The 22391-nt window shown below is 39.9% G+C and overlaps 1 protein-coding gene across 2 annotated transcripts in view; it reads left to right on the top strand.

The window, feature by feature from the left end:
• The first annotated feature begins 10200 nt into the window (after nucleotides 1–10200).
• STARD3NL (STARD3 N-terminal like) overlaps nucleotides 10201–22391 on the top strand; it is a 41134-nt gene continuing 28943 nt past the window's right edge. The window contains exons 1-4 of one of the 2 annotated variants that reach the window (XM_085226577.1): nucleotides 10201–10350; nucleotides 10610–10728; nucleotides 11382–11493; nucleotides 20767–20958. The gene's annotated coding sequence lies outside the window, so the exon portion shown is untranslated. The remainder of the gene's footprint in view (nucleotides 10351–10609; nucleotides 10729–11381; nucleotides 11494–20766; nucleotides 20959–22391) is intronic. The other variant, XM_085226578.1, reaches the window with a different exon arrangement.

Here is a 22391-nt window from a genome sequence, read left to right as displayed (position 1 = left end):
GATGAAATCATTTGAAGTATACCTTGAAGTTAAGAGAAAAAAATCAGTAGTAATTGCTGTGTAATAGGCAAAAATGTTTTCAAGTTCCAAATACTGAGTGAAGGCAGTCGAGACATTACTACTATCAACAGCAATATAAAATGGGGCTAATAGAGAATCAGAATTATTCACATCACCTCGTACTTTCAAAAATCAGAAATCTCTGAAATAAATTCTTTTTTCAGTTACCACCTGTCAGTGCATTAAGCTCTGACACTTCAGATGTTTTCTGCTTTTGCTGCTTTAACAAGAAGCAGGAAAAAAAGAAGAAAGCATCACAGTAATGTCTAAGAGATACAGTCTGTTATTGAGCTGACAGACTCAACAGCCTCAACCTTTTAATCATCAAACAGATGGAAAATTTCAACATTCAAATATAGAAGGTGCTGATCATCAAAAGAACTGCTATTCAGACAACAAAATCTTGTTTGATTTTGTTATTGTAAGAAGTGAATGAGTTTTTCCATCATCTATGCACTTCTTTAACTTGAAAACGAAGCATTCCCTCTAAGACCTCTTAGTTTCTTCTTACATAGGCTTACTAAACATCCAGATGTTACCACCTCAGCGGTTGATATTTGACCTCCTTCTCTTAACCATTTCCCATTCAATGTTTCCCCTGTCTTGTGTACCATCTGGTTGCAATGAAAGCATTCCAGGGGTTTGCATGCCTTTTCAGCCCAGAAATCTTACGTAAAAACCTGCTTATGCAGCTCTATAAACCTGTTATATCTTCAGTATTTTGACAACTTCAGCAATAACCTCTCAGTCCATTTACACCAGGAGAGAGCCCAGCCTAACAAAGCCTTTGGGAACACCAGCTCCAGCTGTTGAAGCTCTGCTGGGGCTGATTCTAGCTCTGGATCCCTGGATATCTGAATTAGGTGACCACAGGATCCACAGGATCAGTTGTGCTATCTCATTTTTTCCATAGTCTGATGAGGTTATTAGGAGAAGCTTTTGTGGGACCCAAAAGGATCTCAACCACACTGAAAACAGATTCTATGTGACAGTCATGTTTGATGGCAGCCTCTGAAGTTATCTAATGATCTGATATGTGGGTACTTCTGGGCTTTTTTGACATAGCTATCTTATTCTCCATGCGCTGAGACATTAAAAGGAAAAAAACCTGTACCATATCTTCTCATTACTGGATCTCTCCGTATATTAACGTCAAATGCTGCAAAATAAGATGTGGGATAAATGTTTGCAATGAAGAGAAGAAACAAAACCAGAAACTGACACAAAAACTTTTTATTGCTGTCACTGAACTGTAAGCATTAAACTTTGCTTTCTGGCGATGCTTTCAAGTGGTCTCGTACAGCCTCATCTCCCCACAGGACAACTGCCCAGTGTTTCCAGGCAGGCATGAAAAAGGGTTGTGAAGCAGTAATGTCTTTGAAGTGGTATGGGCTCGTTTTTAAAAGTTTTGAACTCATCCATTTCCCAGTGTTGTTTTAGCAGTTCAGTGAATTCCAGCTCTCAGAGTTGAATGGTACTCCAGGAGGCCATCTAGTCTGCTTCTGCCACACCAGAGGGGGGTCAGCTCCATTTGTGTCATTCCCCATCAGTGTTTAACCAGTCTCCTCCAAAGCTGAAACCCTCGCTGTCTCCTCTCATCATGTACCCCAGGCTTTTTTCACATGCTCCAAGGAGTGTCCTTGATGATGTTTAGCCCACAGTTGTTTGTCATGCCATATGGATATAGAAAAATGATTATTCCTTTTGCCATTGGATTTCGTGACTTAGAAACTTGCAGTGATGGTGCTTAGTCATCCCTTTTTTTAGGAGAAACACAAGTAGACTCAATTGCTCTTTGACAGCTGTTTTATAGCTAGACAAAACTTCAGCTGAGGTTGTGTTATAGCACAATGGTTGGGTTTTTCCATCCATGTGTCTTAAAGGTCATCCTCTTGTTTATACAGACCAGTTTCTGCTTTTCTTGTAGCTCTACAACATTGTTGACTCAGGTTAAGCTTGTAGTTTCTTTCCTACTGATGTGCTACCCAGCCAGTTATTACTCCTCAGTGTCTGCATACCCCACACTTGTCCCTGTTGAGTAGTATTTTGTTTCATTTTGTTTCTGAAATATAACTCTAATTTGGCAAGATTTCTTTGAATACTAATCTTGTTTTCCATCCCAACTTGGTGTAATTTGCAAATTTAATACAACACTTCATTCTATCATTATGTCATTAATGAAAATGTTGTATAGTAGCCAACGCAGATTATGTCCCTGAAGCCAACTCAGATTATGAAAAGCCCTACTGAGTGCATCCCTCTGACTTCACACATGATACGGTTTTCCAGAAACTTTGTAGAATATTCATTTCATCTTGACTATGTGTCCCTATCTTGTTTATTACTGTTATATGAAACATGGTTAAGATATATGGCACCTATTGCTTTTGCTTTGTCCACAAGGTCTGTGAGAGAAGCAAACTGAGTTGATTTGGCAGACAACTAAGAGCTGAGAAAGATAATTAGCAACCATGGTAAACAGTATCCAGTTAGTCAGCTATAGAAGGACAATCTGTACTGGTATTTTAGATTAGAAGCACACTGAATTCCCAATGGCATATCCTGACAGTAAGTAGCATAACTTCAGTTCAGTGATGTTTAACAGGTCTTTAGTTCAGTGGCTGCTTGAAGGCCACCTCTCAGTGGGAGGTCAGCAAGAGGTTTTGTTGAACACTCACAAAGAAATACGGGGAGGTTGTTGCACTGTATCTCGAAGTGGTCAGCGTCAGCAGTGGGAAAGGTGCTTTAGCAGTCACATTTTTAACATTTACATTTGTGTATTATCTACCTGTGCGTAACCCCAAATGAAACCATTAGATATGTCTTAGATGCTGCTAGCTGTTGCTGTATAAACAGCGTAAAAACCCCAAAGCCTGACTTTTTCACCCAGTAGGAGATAACAGAAACACATCTGTTTTGAAAGATTTTCTTTGTAAAACACAAATAACCCAGAAACATGACACTTCAATCATTTTGTTAAAACTGATATTTAATTGGGCAAGGACAATTTGTTCCCAGGGTTTTATTAACCACAAGCTGAATTAAAAAAAAAACAGAGTCTGCACTCCTTGATGAAGTACTCTGCAGTTGACGATATGAGTAGACACTCATTACACACTCATTTGTATTACAGGCATTTAATATAAAGCACACCTCCAGAATACAGAAAAATGCATTTGTTTTGTCCTGTGTGAATTTTTTAAACACACCTTTTCAACAGAGTAAGGATCATTTCTTTGATCACTAGGGCCAGATCCATGCTGCCACAGTTATTCTTTTATTACAACATTTCTCTTTCACAAGTAGAGGGTTGCTCCATCTTAAAACAATCACATTATTTTACCTCCTGCTGCTCCTGTGAAAAGAATGTTGCAAGATCTCCCTTTCCTAATAGTTAGACAACTTCTACTTTCCAGATTAAATTTATTCATGGCTTGTTTATATTTCTTTCCTTTATTTTATTGTTGACCACTAGTTTGGCTGTGGGGGACCATATCACTTGCTACTGGCTATGCATGCCTCTCTTCCCCTTTTTCCACTTTGGGTCTACCAGGAACTGATATCAAAAGAAGCAAACCATTGGGAAAAGCCACAAGAGTTGTGTTGGGATCTTGCAAGTACTGGACATAACATTAACTGAGCAATGTCTGAGTCAGTGTAGAAAAGCATTCACCCTAGAACTGATTATCTTTCCCATCAGTGTCGGCCACTTAAGCATTCTCCCAGAAATTCATCCAGCTTGGTTAAAATTCTGGGAAAAAAAGGTTTCCTACATTGCTTGTCCAAGTCCACAGCTCTAAGAGTGAAAAACACAAGTACAAGTCACTTTTAGCAAATGAATGATAGAAGTTCTTTTACTTTTGTCTCTCTGAAATCTTGTTCTCCCTCCGGTTCACATAGCTTATGCTACTATTGTGACCATGGTGTGCTTGCACCCTCCAATGCCCTTCCCATCTTTAAACAACTCCTTAGGTCAAAAGGGAGAATCTGTAGATCTCCTCTAACCCTCCACAAGACAACTTTCCCCTGGACAGTGAAAAGTTACAATGGTATAAGACATGGGGAAGGCATGACCCAAAAGTAAGGAAAGTTTCTGAATGTTTCTGATGTGGCCCAAATGTTTGTACGGCACTGTCTAGAATGGCTCTTCGAGCAAAGCAAGCTGGTAGGGTCACCTGGTATGGTACCTCAGTGCAAACCTGTAGGGGGAGGTTACCAAGAAGTCAGCACCTCGGAGGATTTCAAAACCCACCTAGACAAAGTCTCGTGCAACATGCAATATGGTTGAACTCAGCCATGAGCCTTTGAGCAAGAGGATGAACCAGGTACTTCCAAAGATCCCTTCCTGCCCAATGGACTTCAGGAGTCTTTGCTGATTTTCAGTACACAGAAGAAAGAGATGCATGATCAACATAGTAAATTGCCAAGCTCAACCACTAGCAAGACCTGCAACTTTAGAACTGGAGATAAATGAAGGCCGATAATCCAACACTAGAAATACAGAAAGCAAGATGAGACAGCCATGGCTACTCAGAGCACATATCAGGCACTGGAAAACTGAATCAATCTGAAGTGCTATATAAGATAAATTGGCCTTTACTTATAAAAAATATGCCTTCTGAACCTCCCACTGGGATTTTGGCAGGAATTGTTCCTGGACATCATCTATTGAAAAATGATTGACTCCTCTTTGACACACTATCAGAGCATCTCTGGAATTTAAGTTTCCTTATGTTTGGCAAGCACTTCTAAATATTAAGAAATGGAAACATCAGAATGCAAGTGTTTAGTACTCCATTTTATGACTACATTGCACTAGTAACAGATCTGTTCAAGATTAGAGACTTGTTAACACTGGCTATTTTCAAGCCTGGAAAAGCAATTTTTATTCATGCTGCACTACTGTTTTCTGCCAAATTACCCTATAGAATGTTTCTAGATTCCAGGATTTCTCCAAAAAGTTCTTTGAGTTTATAATGTTGCCGACAGGAAAGTTAAGAAATTACTGAATGTCACAGAGAAATACATAAAGCAAGCATTGCCAATGTGGACACCATACACTAATATGGTGTGTTCCGAACTTGAGAATTTAACCATTTTGACACAGTGGCAAAAGAAATGACTCAAGAATTATTCCTTCATTGCATTTAGTTTTGTAATCAGAAAACTAAACCTAACAGGCTGCATGTATACTAGGCTTTGCTTAAGTACACAGTATGCTAGTAAAAGGACACCACTACAACAAAGAGCATTTTAATTCTTCACCACTTTGTCTCAAAAATCTCATGCTAATGTTTTTTTTCAAAGCAGAATGGTTCATCTCTTGTTCTGTATCGTTTTCATACATTCACCTGGGTAAGCTCACGAGGTAAAATATCTAATGAGGTTAGACAGTCTTTTTTTTAATATCTGAATAAAAAATTAAAGTTATTCAGAATACATGTTCTCTTCCCAAATTAAGCATCATATATTTTTGATGGCTCCGGTAAATGTTATAGATTTTAATATTATGGAGTTTTTAACCCTCATACATTTGCATGAATGCATAAAAACTGCATGCATGTTCCTTTCTGACTGCAATAAGTTACCTCAGTTGTTCCACTCTCTTTCAGATTTCGTTTGACAGACCTTGGATCCTGCTTCTCCTCTTCCAAAAACCATTTGCACCTTCCTAGCTCAGGTAAGCACCTTCTTGTTTTCTGCACTCCTGTTTCCTGCGCAGTTGCTCCGATTTGTGCTGAGCATCATGCATCACTAAGCAGATAAGAAGCCTCTTTTGAGAGGATCTGGGAACATGTGGTTGTAGGGACTAAAGGACATTCTCTGTTTTGAGGTTTTGGTCAGAAGAAAAATACAATATTGGTTGCCTTTTCCTTGTCTGAGTTTGATTAAGCCTCTCAAAGATCCTCAGGGCTGAGCCTAGGCCAGACATAGCTGTCACACATCAGCTGCTCTACATGGTGGTGTTCGAGAAAGGACAGCAGCAGGCCAAGGGTACAAAAGGCAACACTGCCAGTTCACTGCAACCATTGCTGAGGCCTTTTTAGATATTGGATTCTGGCAAAGCTTGACCAGTTTGGAGAGGTGGCATTCTGTGAAAAGCAACGGTTTCAGTGCTTTCCTTCATGAGCCCCCAGTCCTTAAACAAGCCTCACTGTTAGTCTATCGTAAACTAGGCTTCCTCAGCTACTTCAATGAAAACCCACCAGAAGACTGTCTCCTGGTGTCACTTAGCAACACTATATTGCCCCAATCTTGACTTCTCCAAAGATTTAATCCCTATCAAGCCCTTCTGGATTTTTCTTCAGGCCACGTCCAATCTAAATCCCAGTCCCTGCTCCTGGGCTGGAGCTTGGAGACCATTAAAATATCTTGTATTCCTGACCCAGTTCCACAAACCATACACTTGCTTCATCAGATAGTGGAGGATAAAAGCTTTCTTCCAGTAAGCTGCTGACATCTCAGCCTTACAAAGTCACCATCACTGCTCACAGCAAAAAAATACTGCTCCTCAAGCACAGAGGGTAAGTTCTGGGAGCATTCAGCTCTGCCACAGTCACTTGTGCAGCTCAGCTGTTTTCTCTAACGTGCATATGTTATGGCAGCCAATCAAACTAGTGGTGTTAATAGTGACATGCCTTTCTAGAGATTTACTCAGGAATGCACCTGTTGACCTTGCAGCTGTTATCTCTGTAGCTGCATGGCCGCTGCTGTTGTGTCCTGTCTTTTCACAATGACTGAGGTTGCATTTTGAAAACCCCACTTATCATTATTCAGGCATTGATTCCACACATACAAAAAAGTATATCTTTGGGACCATTTTCTTAGCTACAAAAAGCATGTCTACAGATTTTGAAGTTCAATTGCAAATGGAACATATTTTCCCAATACGAAAAATCCCATTACAGTTTACTTATAAATCCAAAACTACTTTAGAAGAAAGATATTATAGGGTTGCACTTAGAAGACAGGAAAGTCATCCATAGCTTCGCAAGACATGTATTTCAAGAAGGTGTTTCTTAAAGGCAAATAAGATGATAGTGTTGCTGTAGATTTATTGTTGGCAGCAGCAGCAGCAGCAGATGAAGTTTCATTGCAAATAACTTCAAGGCTTCCTGTTTTAGTAGAAATACTGCCACTATTTTGAGTAAAACCAGACTCAACACAAAAATCAGACCTTATCACTTACGCAGTCTGATTTATAGGAACTGCTGTACTTGATGCTAGTCATTCTGATTGCATCCTGGTAATTTTTCATGGGATGCTCACATAATGACAATTTTTGGCAACAAAATCTAGGGTTGTAACATTTTTATTAAGTTTTCCCTCATTTTTTCTGTAAAACCTGATATTAACTATCATTTGAAGACATACTCTCTATCACAGAGAGTTCCTTAACAGAAATACATTTAAATAAATCAGCATTTAACTTTAACAGTACAGTGCAATGCCTTAGATGAGAAATACACAAAATGAAATCAAAATTAATAACACTTTTTGATCTTCATTCTTTCCTTGGGTAAAAACTTCCAGGGTTAATGCAGTATCTTGTCTAAGTGGGTTGATATTGCCTCAGTAGGGGATTTTATGAACCAGAGCTGTTGCCAGACAATAAAGATTGCCAGACTGCAATCAACATCTGGAGTTCTTTTTTTCTCACCTCTTTTTTCAGCAAGGTGGACTGGCCCTCTATAAGCAAGCTGGATTTCAGCTCAGTTGGGTTGCCAGTAGTCTGGAGCTCATTCTTGTCATGTGCTTGTGAAGAAGAAATTACTGTGTATTCAGTTTTTTGCAAAAGATGGAAACTATTAAACACAGAAGTTGGAGAAGATGGCATGTCTTGGAATTTCTAGAAAAGGACCATGGATTGATTTGAATAGTTTTGCTGATGACTGGTGGCCCAAAATTTGGACAGCATGTGTTTTATTGCATCATCATTACTGGACATCACATGATAAGACTGACCCACCCTGAAATGACTAATCGAGTGGGATGCTTGAAAAGGTTTTTTTCTTTTTTACAACCCTCAATTAGAGAAACCACATTTTCCAGGGGAAAAACAGTAACTTTTAAGCGTATGTGAATGTGTTGGGGTTTTTTTCTGTTTTGTTTCGTTTTTTTTTTTTTTTTTTTTTTTTTTTTTTCTTTTGTTTTTAACAAAGAAGGCTTCCCTGCCCACTGAAGAATTTGGTCAGAGAGGCTTTTTTTTTTTTTCTTTTCAAAAAATCGTCTCTGAATCAACATGAATCATCTAATTTTAACCAGCACCTTTATAGTTCGAAGCAAAGAGTAAGACTTACTCTCTAAGCAGCTGGAAAATGGATTTCTTGGCTCACGTAGCTTATCGCCCCATTTGTCATGAGATACACAGCCATGTTACGTTCCCCTCTTTCAGCTGTGCCTATTGGAATTGCAGCTATGCCATTTCCCAAGAATATGCTTGGTGCGTCAGCTAACAATAAAATATTAAAAATGGAGAGTGCTTTTTCAAAATTATGCCAAAATGGAAAGGTGTAAGGAAACCGCAGTCTGGAACACAACAACTTGATGTTCCTCATTCTGAGGCCCCTCTGCATCTTTCAGCACTGAGGCCATGGGTGGTTTTTAGAAATAATATTGTGTTTGCAGCTGTGCACTGCTAGAAAATGGCTTTCAGACCTACCTGTTTGTGATAAATTCTGGAGCAGTAAGCAACTGACATTTTCCTCTACTGCTGAAATTGACTTAGTTAATCGCTCAGTAAGGGCAATTTCACATTTTGCCTCTCTGTCTCTTTGTAGAGTATATGTTCTATTTACCTTGGTAGGACTTAACTATAATATGCAACAGATTGAATGTGGGACACTCAGAATTCATTTGAGATATTCAGATGTCTTTAGATCCTTTTAGCCATTTGGTAAGAGTTTTAGGGTAAAAGACACCACACACTACAGTTTAAGTGGGGTTATCCTTACCCTGAGTACATTCCCCTGAAAGCGAAATGGAAAGATAACTTTTGAGTCACCACAGTGCAATAATAACTACCCTTCCAGGCTGGTCATGTAGGTTAAGTAGAGCCTTTGGTAGAGCCAGCAAACAGCTGCTGACCCAGGTCTTAGACTGCTGAATTTAGAGATGACTGTCTACCAGGCAGCCTATGGAAACCTCTCAACCTTTTACAGAAATTAAGAGGTCAGACATCAGATGTGGCAGGATCCATGGTGTCTGGCCACATTCATAAATGTTTAGCTTTACAAACCACCTTCATATGTGGTGTGTATGGAGTTCTGTTATTTCTTTGGTCTTTTCATCAAGGTTTGAATCTATCCAAAATGTAGGGGAGTGTCCTTCATTTGCAGCATGCATCCGCTCACCCTGCAAGAATGTGTCTCCATAAGAGTTTTTTGACTCTCTTAGTAGAACCAAGACTTATCCTTCTTGATCTGTAAAAAGGAGGAATCTTTTAGCAGTCACATAGTAATGGACTTCTACTAGAACTCTTCTCAGACTTGCTCTGCTGGAACATCCTGGGATGACTACAGAGGCTGATGGGGTATGGTATTTTTTACTAAATAATGTAGAGACATTGTCTACATCCAGCTCAAATTTATCTATCAATGCCATCTATCTGTGCTTTTCAGGAAGCGCCTCGGAGGCACGAAAACAGCCACCTCACACACAGCTTCAGAGAGAAACATTTCTACAATTTCCTAACCTGGTTCACACAAACTTTCTTGACAATACTGAGATGGGACAATGTACTTTCTGCAGACCCCTAATAGTTCAAGTTTCTTGAAAAAATAGGAGACACCTCACATTCTTCTCAACACCTCTCCCTTCATGTGTCCTCAGAGAAGAAGTTTGTGGTTGAACCTGCTTCCATCAGCTCTGGGGATGCCAAAATTCCCTGGGGAAAATTCTTTTTAAAAAATAAAGCAGCATGAAATACAAGGGAACAACTGGGAAAGCACAGCTAAGTCCTCCAGTGCTTATATTCCTGTCAGGTACATGCTCTAAAACAGTGAATAGAAATTGTGGTTTGTAGCTTGTAGTCAACTGGTGGATTTGAGCTGCCTTCAGGGACCCCGCAGGCTGTCGAAAGAAAACAAATGGTTGCTGTGTGGCTGCAGCCCGGGGAATCCCTTGGGCTGTTGGTCACAGTCCTCACGCCCAGAGCTTGAACCTCCTAGTAACAAAACAAAACACTGCGATGAACTTCGTAAAGACATCAACTTCCAGCTCAGAGAGCTGAAGGGAGACTTGTCCTATAAATGTGTACCATTACAGGAAGGATCCCAGCCTGCTGCAAAGGTAAGCAGTCCACTCACAAGAAACACTGATCACCTGCCACTACTCCACACCTTCTCAAGGTCTTCAGAAGCTGTTAGTCTTGTATCAAGTTGAGGATTTTGAAAAAGCAGTTACAAACACAGCCAAAGCTGTATTTGATTTAATGAAAAGGATTGACCTATAGGCAAATGGTGAAAGATGGTATCCACAAAACTACCTGTAGAAAAGTTTGGGGTATCTAGCAATATCTTTACTCTGTCATTTTCTCCTGTCTCCTTAGAAAACATGATGTAGTTGTGAACTTAGCTGGAAGGTGTTGAAGAATGTAAGGAATACTGTGGAACCTCTCTTCTTGTTGCCTAAACCTCAGGAGTGGTCTGACTTCAGAAACTCTGAAGGGTGAGTCAAGGTTTTAGGACAGCTCAGAGACCATGTCATGCCTTTGTACCACCCTTCTTTGATGGACTGAGCAGGTGAACTCTTGCTGCTGTGGCTACCTACAGGACATGTGATTGCTGCCCTCTTCCCCTGCCGACACTGACACTTTTCAAGTCTTGAGGGGCTCACAGGGAGTCATCCAGGCTGCACCCTCAGGGTCTGTTTGTCCCTGCTCAGACAGCATCTACCCATTTCTATTTGGGGCAGAGTAATATGAATTATACCCCAGGGGCTGCTCTCAGATTTATCAGTTTTGTTTTTTGGTCCTCCTATTCTTTAGGACATCAAAGTCAATTAAAAAAAAAAAAAAAAAAAACAGGTTTGAAAAACTACTTCATGCTCTTGTCAAAATCTGACACCCATTTGGATATACTGATAGTGTTTTTATGCTGGCTTTTCAGTTGGCGCTTTACCTCAAAGTTCCTATGGCTGTAAAGGCAAATACTACCATGTAATTAAAATTGTTTTCATTGTTAAGTGGCATTAACTAGTTGGCTATGGTGTCTTTTATAGACACATGCTAACAATCACTCATAAATTCAGTCCCTGATCAGATCCACACTCGTGTCTTAACCTAGCAGACTGATTCTTCTTGCTATTCTGTAACTCACCAGTTCTCTGCCTGCTGCCTGTCACTGCATGCATACCAGAAAACCCTGGAGAAGAAATTGGATGAGCAAAGAGAACTCTCAGCATCGATGCTGGTAAATGATTGATCTAAAAGAGGTATGTGATTTGATTAAGATGTAATTAGATGAGCTTTTAATGTACTGGAACGGAGTACAACAAATGACCGCTTTGCAGTGAAAACAATGGGTGTTCAGTGGGACGGCTTGTTAAACATCCACACATTTATTCCTCAGCAGAGTTGGTGTGGCCATAAAGTTGGAAGCGGAGCTCCATAATTCTCTCTTCTCAATGGGAACAGATAGTGGTGATGGACAAAAGGGAAGACAAAATCTTCCCTGTGTCCTTGAGCATCTTCACATCAGTCTATGCCTTACTGTATTCACAGGAGATAGAGATTGGATTACTCCTTCTGTCATTCAGGCAAGATAGAGCTTGGATTATGTTTTCTGACATTCATTTGATGTAATTGCCATTTTCATTTAAGAATTGGGAGATTTAGACATTTTTGAGAGGAAACTTATGAAAGTAAATTAAGTAAATTAAATGCATGTAAAAAAATAAATATAGTGGAATATGATTTAAAATGCCCCTTGGAAAGACACCGCTCCGACTCTCTCAGTTTTAAGTGAAAAATCTGAAAGGAATTTAACATTGAAGCAAACAAATTTCACATGGTTGGATCGACCATAACAAAAGCCTTGCTGTGTATTCATCTGGAGTGTGATGGATGCCCAAAAGCATTAGCAAACACAACTCTTGAACAGAAAGGCAAGGACTTTCTGAAGAATCCCAGATGGCAACAAATCCTTTTCTGCAAGAGGAATTTTATTTTGAGCTGGAGGGAAAGAGGGCGCATCATGAGAGGGGAGAAGACAACAGATTCATCTGCATAAATGTTCCCTGCTCAGAAACACTTTAAGTCCAATTTATCCATAATATCTGAAAGGATTTGCTTTGTAATTTATCATTAGCTATGTTTCTTTTTGAAGAGGTATTTTCACACAGTATACTGCCACCAGAGACCATCACAATAGTGAACTGAGTAACATAAGTGGCTCTGCTATCTTGCCCTCTTCCCTTCCTGGGCTGAAATCTGCCCCTTCAAAAAGTTGAAGGCCAGAATTATACAAACTGAAAAGTAAGATTGAAAAGTAAGACTACTTACATACTGCCTTATCTCCAAACTTTGACATAGTATCATAGGATAATTCGTACTAACTAGAATAAAAATGCCAGGTAATATATATCTGCAGGATGAGTTCTCTTTCCTTCACATCCCTGCCTTTCTATCTCAGTTCTGCTGATCAGAGACCTGCACCATCAAACAGACCATTTCAGCTACAAGAAGTCAAAAAATTTACAGAGGGCAGTGTGAGCCAACGACTCATTTGATTTCTGTCTTGTGATTTTCAGTGAGCAATAACTCAGTGGCTGATTATAAAGATCCTTTTGTCCATAAACCTGTTTAAACTCAGACAATGAAAGTCTTCTCCTCTACTAAAAAGTGTCTTTTTTCTTTTAAAAATAACTGAAGATGGTACTTCTAAGGTTCAGTGTGGTGAGCATTGAAATATGAATTAAAAATAAAAGCTCAAAAGGATATTGCAAGCCTCAAAAGCACCCACGAGCAAACCCTGCTGTTTTTAAGCTTAGTGTGCATTATGTAGCACTAGAAACCTGCGAAGTCTCGCTTTGACTTGGATCCAACAGGTGGAGGAGTTATTAAAAGAAAGGCTGCAGTGCCTGGAGGTTTTATTTCCTTGTACAAACATCAGGGTACACTGGAGTATGTGGTGCTGATGATACTGTGGGGACACAGCACAAACGACTTGGGCTATTAAAAACCCACATCCCAGACTATGCCACATGGCAGCACAGAAGAAAAACCAAGCATTTCTTGCTAACACAAAGCAATTAAATTATTTTTAGCTTCTGTGAAAACAACAAACACAACTAAATGGCAGCCTCACTGGTCAATAAGACAAGAAGCGTTTCTAAGATTAGCCTTGAAATTCTCAAAATACATGCTCCCCCTGCTCCCAAAAGGAGAATCATAGTAACTATTAGGGTGTCTGCGTTTATGACCAAAGCCCATAAAACAAAGATTTAAATTAAAGGCTAGGAATTTTACTTTTCATTCTGCTATGCAAAAGGAGATGTTTTGCTCTTTGTTCCCAATGACGTGATCTATGTGGCCGTTTTCTATGACTACGTATTTAGCAGAGTGAGGTAATAGACCCTTTGATGTCCCTTTCTCCACACTGTCTTCACCAAGCAAAGTAAATTGGGCCTTCTACAGCCTTTTCAGCTCGATCTTGGTTTCATGGGAATAATTCCTCTAGCCCAGACAGCTGCTCAAGATTTGCCTTGCTTTCCTCTTTGCTCTGCTTTTATCACAAAGTGGGCTTTCCTTCAGACTCTATTTAGAAATATTGTGCAAGAAAAGAAGTGCAGAACAATAATGCTTAGTATATCCCAGGTATGCTTTGTTTTGTTCATATGCGTCCATGTGTGTCTGCAGATAGATTTGCAAGCATATATAAATATGTGTATATCTGTATCTTGGGATCCTGCATGTGGATAGCATGACCAAAACGTAACAACAGGAGACTAGTTCTGAGGTTTTGGAGGAGGACTACAAAGCACTGAGCACCAACAGATAATTTCCAGAACTGCTGGCATACGCATCCCCTCAGCCCTGCTGCCACCTCCATCTCAGCCCCAGCTGGCTTATGCAGAAGCCTTCAGAGATCTGATGCAAAGGGACTCGTGGTTGGCACAATGCAGATCTGATTCATGTCCCTTGCTGCCAAATTTCAGGTTATTTGAGTTAAAAACCACTGAATTCTGAAAGGTGGGGAGGCTTGGACATACATAACCATGCAGGGAGAACCATAAACAAGTCCACCAAGCATGACATGTTCAGGGAATGGTCACCCCAACCATAGGCTACTGGAGGACTTTATAAGAAAGTAAAAGAAAGACTCTTCTTAGAAAGCCTTCATTTTTTATGTGGCAAGGACTCTGTGTGGATCCTGCATGTCACTGCACCCTCTTTAAAGAAATATCTACGTAGAGTTAAGAGCATTTTTCAGCTGTGTCTTCTCCAGCATGAGGCTTCACAGGATGCAGTGACAGACAGGGCAGGACCCAGCTGAAGGACGGCTGCACTAAGTGCTTCTTGGCAGAGAGCACATGCTACCAAGCACTGCTGGTGGTGCTGCTCTGGCAGCATTGGAAGGGTTTGTGTATGCTTCCCACGTCGCTTTCTCTGTTGCCGTGCCATTTGCCATGAATGCAGCCTTGCACATTGTGATGCAGCCAAGGTAGGTCTGTGAAAAGGAGCACTGCCATCCCCATAGCCCAGCCCTGCGGTCCTCACTGTAGCATGGCATGACACATGCCATCATCTTCAGTGACCTCTCTCAGTGCCAGCTCCCTCTTCTTTCTCCTTGGTTATCTATTCCTTTCTATACTGGCAGTGGTGTGCCTCAAATCTGAATCTCAACATTGGCATCAGTGGTGCTTTGCAGTGACGGTGCTTATTTTTCCAAATTATGGGGTTTTAGCTGCTATAAGATGAATAAAGGAAGTGCCTTCTGGCAGCAAAGAAGAGATGGCAAATTCACTGCATGACAAACACTCTACATCATGCCACTGATTAGAGGACTGCACAAGCAAGCTCTTGAACTCACTATTAAATTCCCTCTTAGCAAGCCTCTTTTGTTAGGCTGTTGGCTTTGAAACCTAATTTCATGGAATCTGAGCAAACAGCTTCCTTAGCAAATGATAGTTAAAAATCACAAAGCTCAGTTGCCAGTCTCCTAAGCATAAAATGTGAATATACATAATATAGATTTTTGAAGTTAATAATAATTAATTATTCAATGTCTTTATTTTTTCAGGATTTACATTTTTGCTGTGCTTTTCTACAAAATTTTACTTTAGCGAAGTAAATTTCCTTTCAATTTATGCTAAAATCCAGTACAATATTCTGGCTTTAGTATTCATATTGCTGACTCTAAGGGAAGTGAAGCTGCCTATTCTAATTACAACAAATTATTGCATGGACTGGGGTAGAAATTATCTCTAAAGATCAGTAATTTTACAGCTTTTACCTACCACCTGATTAAAATTTAATGATGATTCTGCTGCCTGTCTTCCCACCCCATCCTTCAACATGTTCCTCTCCCCAGTGAGTTATTCCAGAAAAGCCCCCTGCAAGTGTCTGGTGAACTAATTTATGTCTACATCAGGGAGCAGCTCCCTGGGCTGCTGCTATCTGTCAAACAAACTTAGCAGATATTTTAGCGGTCAGTTACACAAATTATGTCTATAAACCCACTAAAGACCATTATTATTTCTGCATTTCATTATATAAAAATATTATTTTGTACAAGGTTTCCCGTAATATCAGAATGATTCTACGTAGGTTGCTCTGAAAGTAATGCCTCCTATTTATTTCCATGGAAACTACAACAGATACAAAGAGCAAAATAACACTGTTTGATAGATAGAGCAAACTCTGTTATTAAAAGCTATTTTTCAACATGCTCACCACTATTAACTACGTACTTCTGCCAGAGATGAACAAAAGCCTGCATGTCACACTAGTAAAAGCTGCATCAGCAGAGGTGACACACTATTTCACAGCTGCTCTGACAGTACCATTGCTAGGAAAAATGTTGCCCTGCAGTCTGTCTTTCATTGGGCTGAACAGATGGAAGTCAAAAGGCGCCATATCTGGATTATTCAGTGGGTATGGTAGGACAGTGCAGCTAAGATTGGGGATGTGCTCTACAATCTTCAAATTGTCATGGGGCCTGATGTTATCATATGCAAGAGAAACGCTGTCTTCTCTGGCGTGACTCTGGAAGCCTTCAGCTGAGTCAGCATCATGATGTAGCAGTCAGAGCTGATAGTTTGTCTGGGTTCCAGGAAATCCGGAGGGATCACCCCTTTCCTATCCCCAAAGGCAGTGTGCATCACTTTACCTACTGAGGGCTGCATCTTGAACTTCTTCTACTATGGGGAATTCACACGTTGCCCCTCCACGGATCACCCTCTGACTCCAGCTCATTGTGGTGACACCATGTTTCTTCACCAGTAATGATGCAATCAAGGAAATTCTTACCTTCAGTCTCCTATTGATTTAATACATCCTGACAAACATGTATACAGTATTCTTTCTGCACTTGTATGAGCATTCATGGGATCCACCCGATGCAAATGTTGTGGTATTCCTGCATTGCCACCATCATTTCCAGTGCACTGAAGCCAATATTCAGCTCTGTACACAATCCCCTGGTCATAATCCATGGAGTCACACAGATGAGCTGATCAAGATGCTCTTCATTTTGTGATGTGAGGGTCGTGCATGGCTGTCCAGAATGTGGCTTGCCTTTCATGTCACTGTCACCACCACTGAAATGTTCTACTTCCCACCTAACTGTGCTCACATCCACTGTTTGGTCCCCATAAAAGTATTGATGAATGTCAATGGGTGTAACTATTTCCACATAGAGGAATATAATAACGTCTTCATTTCATACTCACTTCCATATCAGACAGTTTTGTCCAACTGCACCTCTGCTGCTATCTGTCACACAGCAACAGAATGGAATATTGGAGGAAGGTTCAACCTCTACTGCCATACTACCAAAATCTATGTATAATGTCATGGGCCAATATCATAAAATAGGAGGCATTACATTCAGAGAAGACCTTGTAGCACAATTATGCAATGTTTAATAACCCTTTTTTATGAAACCCTTAATATTGTATTTCAGTAATGGAACATATGTTTTGTAGGGAAAAAAAATCATTATATGCCACTCAGGAAAATGGCTAGGTAATTCTTAATAGCATCTAAATATTTTACATTTTATGAAGCTAAGAAATATTAATGCATTTAATGCTTCAGTACTTTTAACATTCTAAGGGATGGGTTATAATGGACACTCCATTGTATATACACTTTGTACCAACCCTGTGAACACATAGTCTTCCTTTGTGACTAAACTTCCTCTCAGTAATATTTTTCAGCCACAAGAAATATCAAGTTTCAAGCTCCACTTTGACCACTGGAAGACAAATACATTTATTTTATGTATAATCATTGTAACAAGATCTTTCACCCGCACTGTGATGTTTTGGTTTCTTCCACAGCAAATGATGGGCTGAAGCATAGTTCATGTAGAAAGGGTTAAAGCTTACAAGTGGCTGGTTAATTAGACTTCATGAAAGCACGCATATAGTCCAGATACAGAATCCTAAACCCCTTATTTAGAAACCCAAAGGAAAAACCCTGTTGTCATTGTAACATTTCCCATGTTTATAGTCACTGACCTTATCACATGTTTACATATATTTGTGCATCACATTCTCCTGAATGAAATGTTTTGATGTATTTTAATATATGTCTTACGCTCAATAGGCTTACCTATGGTCCTCTCACAGGCCAATGTGAGGGGCATTCTCTCGTTTAGACCTTTTTTGTGGGCACCCAAGAAAAGCTCTTCTGAAAGCACAAGTGCTTCAGTTTACTAGCCCCCATCAAGGTGGCATGGTACATTTGGCTTGTTCACTTCTTTTCCCACATCACTCTCCACGTTGTTTTAACCGATCTGGGGGTTCTGTATCATCTCTGATACCCACCAGGTTTTGCCTCTGGGTGAAATATTTTCATTTGACAGTGTGGTCCTTTGACAGACATATGCCACATCTTTATTACTCTTATCACCAAGTAGCCCAATTTACTGAAAACATTTTATTGATGCTTTCTTCCTTTCTAATGATACTTATCCTACTTGTCATTCATAGATTGAATGACAAGTAGGATATTCCCAAGGCTGCCTTGACTAGGGATGGCTCATAACTATAGCAACTCTGAAGAAAACTGTAGTCTTATTTAACTGCAGACAAAAGCTTTGTCAAATTTCAAAGAAGCTAGGCTTTGCTGAACACTGTGAATCAACATACACTTTGAGAAGTTGTTGTAACTTAAAAAACAACGTGGTAAATGCTGCCTTTGCCTTAGAAAGGTGTCCTCAGTCTTCAGCCTAAATATGCAGGCATTTGCATGACTGTTTCACTTACATATTAGTATTATAAGCACTTCTTTCCAGAAAAGCAGCTGAAGGAATGATCTGATGTGTTTAATCTCTCAGATAACCAAGTCAGCATGAGGAAACATGTCCTTAACTGGTCCACAGCTGAAAACTTGCTGCAGTGGAAGTGTTTTACGTAGTGTCAGCACGTTTGCTAGAGATTAACTAACCTGTAATAACTATCCTGCTCTTCCCACAGGATGTGCAGCCTCCTAATTTTTGCAGGACAGATGATCAGTTTTCTGAGGAAGGGTATTTCTGTGGATTGGATTCTGTTTTGCTGAAGCATGTCCGTGTGAAAAAAAAACTCAGCCCTTTCCCAGGCTTGAGATCTGCATTGAATAGGAAGACAATGTTCACTATTTTAAGGTTAACGACCAAGTGGATTTTCCTTCCCTCAGATTGTTACTTAGCCAAGATTATCAGTCTTCACTCTCAATCTTTATATTACTTTGGAAGCCTCTTTAGGTGAATCAATGTTCTGACTACTTTAAACATAGCATTCAAACATTTATAGGGGGACATATATTTCAAATATTATCTCTATATATAGTGGCCACAATATAATGAGGATGTATTTCAATAAACACACCCTAAAAAAAAACAAGGGAAAGAACAGATGGAAATGATTTTTAAAGTCTTGGTAAGAAATTCCAAATAATTTCCAGAAACTATGTCAAAGTTTGTATAACAATAATTGCACCCACAGTTGTTACTTCTAGAAAGATTTGATACTTTATGTATAGGACTTCATAGTCTTGTATTGCAATTCTACAGCTTTTGAAGTCTCATTTAGAGTTTGGAAAGTGAAGCTATTGGAAACTTGGCTTTTCCTTCTAGCTGATGGCCAACCAAAACACTGGATATGTCTTCTCTGATGTAAATGATAGGATACTATGTTGTGATGTGTGTATTTTAGAGACCAAATCTCTGTTTGTAGAGGTTTTATGTTGACATGGGAATCATGCGCCACTTCATCAGTAATTTCACTCTCAAACCAGCATAATTATAATAAAAATACAATAGAGTAGAACCAAGCCACAATTGAAACATCAGCTTTCTATCCCATCCCACCACTCGTGAATGAGATGTGAAAAGTTCAGGCTTACCGTAACTCCGTGCTGGTGCCCAGTACACAGGATTTCGTTCAGTAAAAACAAATATTTTCAAGTCCTTACTGCTTTTTTTTTTTAGGTTGTAAGCAGAACAGCCTATAAAAACACTGTCATATCAGCAGATGGCTGGCTTAGCTTAGTCTGCTTTGATAGTGGATACCACTAATACATTAATAGAAGACACTTTTCTGACTTGGCCATCTCCTTTAAAGGATTGTCATTTTGTATGGCACCTGTCTGATTAAACATGCTAAGATTAATTTCTAATTTAAGATATCTATTAAATAGAAATTTTTCTTAAAGAATTCTATTTATTCTTATTACCATTTATTCTCCTCTGATTTTCTTCTATACTCTCAGTGCTCTGGCAACTTGTCATCCTTAAACAGTCACCCAGACGCATTTGTTAATCTGGTGATATTAGGGTGCATATAATAAATGTTGCCACGATGCTGTAAGGATTTCATTTTTAATATCAAAGTGATCCCAACAATAATCTCTGGGAAATCTACACACAGGTCAAAAAGCAGTGAAGTATTCATGAGCTAACTGATTTCGAGGTCTTGTTTCAGGACTTTGCTTTTGCAGTAGTAGCAGTCCTTGGAGACTCATCCCATTTTCTGTACTTTGTACCTTACCTGCACTTTCATAGTTACTATTTTCTTCCAAGTGAGTTGTCTTAACCCCTGATACAGACTGATCCCTCCTTCAAAAAGCAGCAGCATTGCTGTGGTCACACACAGTGAGCTGTACTCGTCAACTTTCAGATAATTCTCACGTAACTTGAAAGGCAAGGGAAAGAGTTCACTCTTCAGCACAGGTTCAAGAAATTAAAATAATCTTCTCATTAGCCCTAGATATATTATAACTTCTGTCTTCAAGAACTGGAAGGAAAACATTCTGGTTAGACTTATGGCTAGGTCACAAGGACATTAAGTAAGCTCACTTTGGCCCTGATACATACCTCTGTTTCAGTGCTTGTTGCTGTGTGCCTCGTTTCAGATCTCTTTCTAAAGGCAAACACTAGCTTTAACCAGAGCAGAACTCCCATTACTTGTACAACACATTAAAAAAATATATATCTAGGCTTGAATCCTGAAGTCTGGGAAGCAAACAAGCAAACCAATTATGATCCTTCTTCACAGATGCTCTTTCAGAACAAACATCTATTTGATAAAGATGTTTGCACTTGGACAGCAAGATCTTCCCTTTGATGGCTGTAATCTGGTGCCTGGGACACAGACTCGTGCTTCTGACTGCAAGCATGGGAGCACTTTACTGCCTTCTGAACGGGACCACATGCATACAGATGTTTACGAGAGCATTTACAGACAGAGGTATGCCTATGTTTCTGTACCTCTCTGGTCATAGATAAGCTCAGTTGTTGCAGCACCACTTTCCTCATCGTGATGGTATGGAGCTTGACTTGTGCTGAAATTAGTCACCTCAGGTGTTACTGAGCCACATCTCTGGGAAGTCTTCTTCTTCCTTAACTTGCTTCTGACTCTGCCACGCAGGAACACCAGCCCAACAAGCTGGGTAATTTCCAAAAGCTGTTCCTGTTCTGTGTCTGGGACTGGAGAACAGAACTCCTCTTGCTCAATAACCCAGAGGTTTGAAGATGGGTGGAGGAGGTCAGGAAATGAGAACCGCTGCATAATATAATGGAAGCATAAAGATTAGAAGTAGTAAGCAGGCTGCAAATTAGTTAAGACCACCTTTGGAGGCTACCTGATTTGAGTAAAATGTATAAAATGTACCTTTAACTACAACTTTCTGAGAAAATATCTTAAATGTCCCTGGCATAAATAGACGCTTACCTTACTCCTATCTGAAAATACCCCAGGTCAGAAGCCACAAGCAAAATCTGATTCTAGGCTCCCCTTTGCTTTAATCTCTATTAAATTAGATGCATGCTGCATAATGTTGTATGCTTTGTAGCTCAAAACTTGGGATAGAATACTGGTAGTTCAACCAGAAGAACTGCATAGTGCTGATAGCTACTACCACAACAGCCTTAGAAACAGTCATACTACATTATGGACTCAGTTCACCCTGCATATAAGAGATTGAGAAGATAGGAGGTTCACAAGGGCTGAACAAAAAGTGGGGAAAGGCAACAAGTCTAACTCTGGAGAGAGCAGATAAACACAGCCAATCAGGACTTGCACTTTATCATTAACTTAAAGGACATTAGTGCCTGAGTTCTCTGCACACACTCAGCTGTTAAGAATATAAGAAAATAAGAATATAAATTACACCCAGCTGGGTCAGGGCCATGGCACATGCAGTCTATTGTAGTCTCTAGTAGCAATGATAGGAGATACTTGGCAGGAAGAGCAATGCCTATGGTCTATTCTCTCCCTTATTTCTCCAGCGTTTGCAATTAGGAGGTTGAGCGAGTTAAGGGGAACATCCTTCTCTATTTTCCTTACTATTTCTATATATCATTAATTTATTTAGCCCCACAGGGTCCTCTTCTGACCCTGCCTCTGTCTGCCACAGAACTTGGTAAAGCATGGTCTATTATCTATGTAGTTTTTATATAGCATTCCAGTTAAGTATTTCTCCTGACACAAGATGAATTCAACTACGCAGCTCTTCATCTGATGCCTCACTCGCTATTCTGTCCTTCAGTGTAAAATGCACAAGATGAATGACCCTCTGCACCCCTTCCCTGACAGTGTGCCCACAGAATCCGGTGAAGCACAGTCCCAGTACCTCACAGGTTTGCAGAGATCTTGGTTTTGGCAGTCAGTGCCCATTGTGG

The sequence above is a fragment of the Meleagris gallopavo genome, chromosome 6 (genome assembly GCF_905368555.1).
Source record: "Meleagris gallopavo chromosome 6, MGAL_WU_HG_1.1, whole genome shotgun sequence".
In the NCBI taxonomy this organism is placed as follows: Eukaryota; Metazoa; Chordata; class Aves; order Galliformes; family Phasianidae; genus Meleagris; species Meleagris gallopavo.
Note: the sequence above shows the minus strand (reverse complement) of the source record. Positions and strands in the feature narration are given on the sequence as shown.